The sequence below is a fragment of the Hemiscyllium ocellatum genome, chromosome 15 (genome assembly GCF_020745735.1).
Source record: "Hemiscyllium ocellatum isolate sHemOce1 chromosome 15, sHemOce1.pat.X.cur, whole genome shotgun sequence".
NCBI classification, from domain to species: Eukaryota; Metazoa; Chordata; class Chondrichthyes; order Orectolobiformes; family Hemiscylliidae; genus Hemiscyllium; species Hemiscyllium ocellatum.
In genome coordinates, this window is record NC_083415.1 from 69,649,779 (window position 1) to 69,657,486 (window position 7,708).

Sequence of the window (7,708 nt, forward strand, 5' to 3'; positions counted from 1 at the left end):
AATTCTCACTTGTGTCTTTGTTTGACCTGTCCCATGACGAATGCATTGTCTCAGTCAAAAAGGTGTTCCTCTTCGTCTATGTGTTTGGATACCAGTGATAGTTGGTCATGTCTTTTGGTAGCTAGTTAGTGCTCATGTATCCTGGTGGCTTATTTCTTCTGGTTTGTCCAATGTAATGTCTGTTGCAGTCCTTGCACGTTACTTTGTATATTACATTTGTTCCGTGGCTGTGGGGTGGTCCTTTCAATTCATTAGTAGTTGTTTTAGTGTGGTAGTACGTTTGTGGACTACCGTGATGCCTCAGAGTCGGAGTAGTCTGGTGGTCATCTCTGAAATGTCTTTGATGTATGTTAGGGTGACTAGAGTCTCTGGGTGTGTTGTATCTTCCTGTTTAAGTCCATTGTGCAGGAATTGGCAGATTGCACTTACCATAAGACATAGGAGTGGAAGTGGAAGTAAGGCCATTCGGCCCATCGAGTTGATGGGCATTTCAACTCCACTTACCCGCATTCTCCCCGTAGCCCTTCTTACCAGGTAACCATTATTCCTGAATACATTGTGATAGGTGTTTCTCCTTGACTTTTCGTAGTTCTGTGTTGTGGCTTATTTGAATAGTGTCCTGTTGCAGCTCCGTTTATGGGTGCTAGGATGGTTTCTTCTGTAGTTGAGTATCTAGTCTGCATTTGTGGCTTTCCTGTAATGATCTGCAGTTCTTTATTGGCTTTCTGTTCTACCATGACATCCACGAAGGTGTGACAATGCTGCTCCTTTAACAAGGTTATGCTGTCCTTGGCTTTTTTTTCAGATAGATCTTAAAAGCAACAATTCTGAGAAGTCTGGGTTTAACTACTTGAGAATGCTTCCAAGTTTTAAAAAGAACACTCGTACAAAGAAAAGAGAGTGGCCAGTTCTCCCAGCTCAGCTTTCTTCTGGTTTGGTCTGGTTTGGTTTGGTTTTAGCAGTCTGGCTGTTCACTAAAAGCAGTCAGCCAGTTGTGAAGCTGCTGGACCCAAAAATGCAGGTCCATGCTGATCCTCCATCTCTCTGACACCTCTCCTGTAAGAACCTGTTTTGGATTTTTCCTTTTTTTTGCAAAGGGATGTTTATTTTATCTTATTAAAGTATAAAAAATAAACAAACAGTTCATATGAACAGCTGTATATGAGAAATAGCAATTTACAGGGGAAAGGGGCAGCAAGGCCAGACCCCAAATCCCATGGTGCAACCAATTCACAAGGAAATGAGGATGAACCTTGAATCCCACCTTACATTATCAAGAAGGGAATAGTGAACACAATCACATACAGACAGTCCAATAAACCAAATAATAAAATAGTGCCCTGGCAACACAGCAAATCATCCCTCCCACCTTCTGGTCTTTTAAAGGCAGCTCACCCTACACTTGTTCCGGCTCTCGGCCCACCCCATGACCCTTCCAGCTCTCAGTCCACCCTTCTGGCCACCTCTACGACAGCCTGTCCTGTTTCCCCACCCCTCCCCAAGACAACAGTGATCAGGACGGCCTACCCACCTTCCAGCTTCCCTAACCGCCCTTATGTGCCTTCCAACCACCTCTAGGATAGGCAAAGGGATGTTTATGGGGATTGTTGCAAGTATTTGGATTAGCATCATTAAGTTGAGATAATCTGTTGGGATTTTTGATAGGTTAAGTTATTCTATATTCTGTTCTCTTGTTTGTGTTTCATTTAGTAATCTTGCAAATAAATTTTGTTTTGCTTAAAACTAAGTGGGTGGGCCAGCTGCAATACTCCTGGAATATCCACTTTACATCTGCTTACAACAACTAGCAAAGTTAGGGTCCAGGCTACTTTCTTGAAATGTTTTGAGGGGGGGGGGGGTGGAGTCTGGCTTGGTCCATAAAAAAGGAAAGTCGATTATTGTTCCCTTCCTCTTTGGTGAACTTTATACTGGTCAGGGTGTTGTTTATGTGTTTGTAGATTTCTTCTAGCTTATCACATTTCGTGATGATAAAGGTGCCATTAATATAGTGGACCCAAAGCTTAGGCTGGATCGTAAGAAAATCTGTTTGTTCAAACCTCTGCATAACTGCTTCTGATATTTGTGATCCCATAGGTGTCCCGTTGATTTGGTTGTATTTTATTTAATTGAAGGTGAAGTGGGTTGTGAGGCACAGGTCCAGTATTTTGAGGATGCTTTCCTTGCTGATGGAGTTGGCACTGTCAGGTATTTGTATCCCTGGTTTGTCTAGCAATGAGGCCTCTAAACCTCCTGCCTTTCACCTTAAAATCATGCCATATTCAATATTGACTGTTCAACTAGAGAGAACAGCTGCTTTCTTTCCTACTCTCCAAGCCCCTCACAAATTTATACACATCTATCAGGTCCCTTCCTCACCCTTCTCTGCTTAAAAGAAAACAAGTCAAGCCTATCCAGCCTCTCTTCATTGCTCAATGCTCCAACTCACATAGCAAACTACTCAAGGCCTAGCCAAAATTTGCAGAGTGCAAAAGAGAGGACTGCAGATTCTGAAAATCAGAGTCTAGATTAGAGTGGTGCTGGAAAAGCACAGCAGGTCAGGCAGCATCCGAGGAGCAGGAAAATCAATGTTTTAGGCAAAAGCCCTTCATCAGGACTCAAAAATTTGTAAAGCTCTAACTTCCCTGGTCTTGTAATTTATGGCCCAACTGATGAAGGCAAATTTTCCCTATGCCTTCTTAACCATCCTTTTAACCTGTCCTGCCACCTCTGAGGGTTTGCAGATAAGCACTCCAAGATCCCCTTGTCCGTCTGAGCTTCCAAGTGTCCTGTCATTCATTGAGTCTTGTCTTGTTATTTCTCCCAAAGTGTCTCACCTCACACTTTTCAAGGTTAAATTCCATCCGTCACTGATCTGTTCATCTGACCAATCTATCTTTCTGCAGCTTTAGACCTCCATCTTTACTATTAACCACCTGACCAATCCTCATGTCATTATAAACTTATCATCCCACACATTCTCATCCATAATCATTTATATATATCATTAACAATAATGAACCCAGCACTGATCCCCTGTGGTATGCTACTGGTCACTGGCCTTCAGTCATACAATCAGCCTTCATCACCATACTATGACTCCTACCACTAAGCCAATTTTGGATCTAGTTTGCCAAATTACACTGGCTCCCATGTGCTTTTACCTTCTTTATCAATCTCCCATGTGGATTCCAGTTAAAGGCTTTGCTGAAATCCATGCAAGCTACATCAACCACCCTCATTTACTTAACTGGTCATCTCCTTTGAAAAGTTCAATCAAATTTATTACGCATGACCACCCTTTTACAAAGCTATGCTGACTATCCCCAATCAAACTTTGCTGCTCCAGTGGAGACTAATTCTCTCTTTCAAAATTTTCTCTAAAAGTTTCCCAAACATTGATGTGAGATTCAGTGGTTTGTAAAGTCCTGGTTTGTCCTTACCAAACTTCTTTAGAAGTGGAACCACATTAGATGTCCCCCAGTACCTGGCACCTCCCCTGTGACCAAAGAGGAATAAAATATTTATGTCCAAGTCTCTGTAATGTCCATACTTGTCTTTCACAACACCCTGGAATACAACTTATCCAGTCCACTGTGATCTATTTATTGACGTAAGGCAGTTCTATACAGAAGATGTGCATCCCAGTACCAGATTTGTCTCTTCCCACCACTCCCCACCCCAAGGGGTTTCAGTGCAACTTCTTTCCTATTGTTATTTTTCCTTCTGGCCCTGGTCTTCACAACGTAGCAGGAAAGGAAACAATTTTATATAAAAGCAAAACCCTGCTTCTGAAACAAACACAGAGAATGCTGGAGTAAAAAATGAGGTCTGCAGATGCTGGAGATCACAGCTGCAAATGTGTTGCTGGTCAAAGCACAGCAGGTTAGGCAGCATCTCAGGAATAGAGAATTCGACGTTTCGAGCATAAGCCCTTCATCAGGAATAAGAGAGAGAGAGCCAAGCAGGCTAAGATAAAAGGTAGGGAGGAGGGACTAGGGGGAGGGGCGATGGAGGTGGGATAGGTGGAAGGAGGTCAAGGTGAGGGTGATAGGCCGGAGTGGGGTGGGGGCGGAGAGGTCAGGAAGAGGATTGCAGGTTAGGAGGGCGGTGCTGAGTTGAGGGAACCGACTGAGACAAGGTGGGGGGAGGGGAAATGAGGAAGCTGGAGAAATCTGAATTCATACCTTGTGGTTGGAGGGTTCCCAGGCGGAAGATGAGGCGCTCCTCCTCCAGCCGTCGTGTAGTTGTGTTCTGCCGGTGGAGGAGTCCAAGGACCTGCATGTCCTCGGTGGAGTGGGAGGGGGAGTTAAAGTGTTGAGCCACGGGGTGATTGGGTTGGTTGGTTCGGGCGGCCCAGAGGTGTTCTCTGAAGCGTTCCGCAAGTAAGCGGCCTGTCTCACCAATATAGAGGAGGCCACATCGGGTGCAGCGGATGCAATAGATGATGTGTGTGGAGGTACAGGTGAACTTGTGGCGGATATGGAAGGATCCCTTGGGGCCTTGGAGGGAAGTGAGTGTGGAGGTGTGGGTGCAAGTTTTACATTTCCTGCGGTTGCAGGGGAAGGTGCCGGGGTGGAGGTTGGGTTGGTGGGGGGTGTGGATCTGACAAGGGAGTCACGAAGGGAGTGGTCCTTGCGGAACGCTGATAGGGGAGGGGAGGGAAATATATCCTTGGTGGTGGGGTCCGTTTGGAGGTGGCGGAAATGGCGGCGGATGATACGTTGTATGCGGAGGTTGGTGGGGTGGTAGGTGAGAACCAGTGGGGTTCTGTCTTGGTGGCGGTTGGAGGAGCGGGGCTCAAGGGCGGAGGAGCGGGAAGTGGAGGAGATGCGGTGGAGGGCATCGTCGATCACGTCTGGGGGGAATCTGCGGTCCTTGAAGAAGGAGGCCATCTGGGCTGTGCGGTGTTGGAATTGGTCCTCCTGGGAGCAGATGCGGCGGAGACGAAGGAATTGGGAATATGGGATGGCGTTTTTACAGGGGGCAGGGTGGGAGGAGGTGTAGTCCAGGTAGCTGTGGGAGTCAGTCGGTTTATAATAGATGTCTGTGTTGAGTCGGTCGCCCGAGATAGAAATGGAAAGGTCTAGGAAGGGGAGGGAGGAGTCTGAGACAGTCCAGGTGAATTTCAGGTCGGGATGGAAGGTGTTAGTAAAGTTGATGAACTGTTCAACCTCCTCGTGGGAGCACGAGGCAGCGCCGATACAGTCATCGATGTAGCGGAGGAAAAGGTGGGGGGTGGTGCCAGTGTAGTTGCGGAAGATGGACTGTTCCACATATCCTACGAAGAGGCAGGCATAGTGGGGCCCATGCGGGTGCCCATGGCAACTCCTTTAGTTTGGAGGAAGTGGGAGGATTGAAAAGAGAAGTTATTCAGGGTGAGGACCAGTTCAGTCAGTCGAAGGAGGGTGTCAGTGGAAGGGTACTGGTTGGTGCGGCGGGAAAGGAAGAAGCGGAGGGCTTTGAGTCCTTCGTGATGGGGGATGGAGGTGTACAGGGACTGGATGTCCATAGTGAAAATAAGGCGTTGGGGACCGGGGAAGCGAAAATCCTGGAGGAGGTGGAGGGCGTGGGTGGTGTCCCAAACGTAGGTGGGGAGTTCTTGGACTAAAGGGGACAGGACCGTGTCGAGGTATTGGGAGATGAGTTCGGTGGGGCAGGAGCAGGCTGAGACAATGGGTCGGCCGGGGCAGGCAGGTTTGTGGATTTTGGGCAGGAGGTAGAAACGGGCGGTGCGGGGTTGTGGGACTATGAGGTTGGAGGCGGTGGATGGGAGATCCCCTGAGGTGATGAGGTCCTGGATGGTCTGGGAGATGATGGTTTGGTGGTGGGAGGTGGGGTCGTGGTCAAGGGGGCGATAAGAGGAGGCGTCCGCGAGCTGGCGTTTGGCTTCAGCGGTGTACAGGTCAGTGCGCCAAACTACCACCGCGCCTCCCTTGTCTGCGGGTTTGATGGTGAGGTTGGGATTGGAGCGGAGGGAGTGGAGGGCTGCACGTTCTGAGGGTGAGAGGTTGGAGTGGGTGAGAGGGGTGGACAGGTTGAGTCGGTTGATGTCACGGCGGCAGTTGGCTATAAAGAGGTCGAGGGCGGGTAGGAGGCCAGCACGGGGTGTCCAGGTGGATGGGGTGTGTTGGAGGCGGGAGAAGGGGTCGTCAGAGGGTGGACGGGAGTCTTGGCTGTGAAAGTAGGCACGGAGGCGAAGGCGGCGGAAGAATTGTTCAATATCTCGCCGCGTGTTGAACTCATTAACGACTCATAACAGACAAATAACAGAGAATGCTGGAGAAACTCAGCTGATCTGGCAGACAGAGAATGTGTGAAGGGCCAAGACACCTGTACAAATCATTGGTCAGAACTTATTTGTGTATTGTGTACAGTTCTGGGCACCTTACATGGAAGGATATATACAAAGAGGCTGTTAAGCTCATCGTGTTCAAGCTATCTCTCTGAAAGAGCAATCCCTTCACCAAAAATGGCAGTAAAGTGAGACATTTCAGCCAGAGTTTGTCTGATCCAACCTCTCCTTTTTCTCTCTCTCTTTTTGGCCTCCTAGCCTCAGCGAAGACCGGATGAGGCTTCTTCTTGTCTTGGTGTGGCGGCCCCATGGCCCAGCATGGGGTCCTTTCAGCCCAGCGTGGCAGTCTGTCAGTCTCCAGGTGATTCTTGAGTGATCTCCTAGCCTCATGAACTCTGAAGTGAAGGAGTAAAGGCCAGGTGCAGACTGGAGGCTAAATACCAGCCTGGATAAGGTTGGAAGTCGGTTGGTCTGAGCAGTTTTTTTTTCATTTTATAATGTATTCCTAAAAACTGCCATGTTGGACTTTTTAATTTGTCTATTTTTCTAAGAAGTGCAACTGAAAAAGCTGTGCCTATGGACTTTTGTGCCTAAGATGTCACTGTAAGTGGGAACTTGCACACTTTTCATGGTACACATGTGACAATAAAACAGCAGGTTTGGGAACAGCTTCTTCCTAGCCATTATTAAACTGATGAATGGGCTCTCTAGCCTCAAATAATGCTGATCTTGCCTAGGACATGCCCTATGCATTGTAACCTGTATGCCTCTGTCTAAGTTTATTTACAACCTTTGATCTGTGCATATTTGCTGACTATAATCTGCCTGTCCTGTTTGTAAACAAAGCTTTTCACTGTACTTTGGTACATGTGATAATAAATCAGTCAATCAAGTGAATCTAATTCCAAATCTATAGCCCTGGAGAGATTTCAAAGGAGATTTACTGGAATGATATCAGGAATAAAGAACTTAGAAAAAAGGAAAAATTAGAGGGTTTATTTCCCTTGGAGCAGAGAAAATTAAGAGATGACCTTATTGAGGTGTTCAAAATTATGAAGAAATTTGACATTGCTGAAAAGAATATCCTGTTGCTAGAGAAGTGATTGCTGGGCCTCTTGCTGAGATATTTGTATCATCGGTAGTCACAGGTGAGGTGCCTGAAGACTGGAGGTTGATTAATGTAGTGCCACTGTTTAAGAAGAGTGGTAAGGACAAGCCAAGGAACGATAGACCAGTGAGCCTGACATCGGTGGTGGGCAAGTTGTTGGAGGGAATCCTGAGGGACAGGATGTACGTGTATTTGGAAAGGCAAGGACTGATTAGGGATAGTCAACATTGGTTTTGTGTGTTGGAAATCATGTCTCACAAACTTGATTGAGTTTTTTGAAGAAGTAACAAAGAGGATTGATGAGGGCA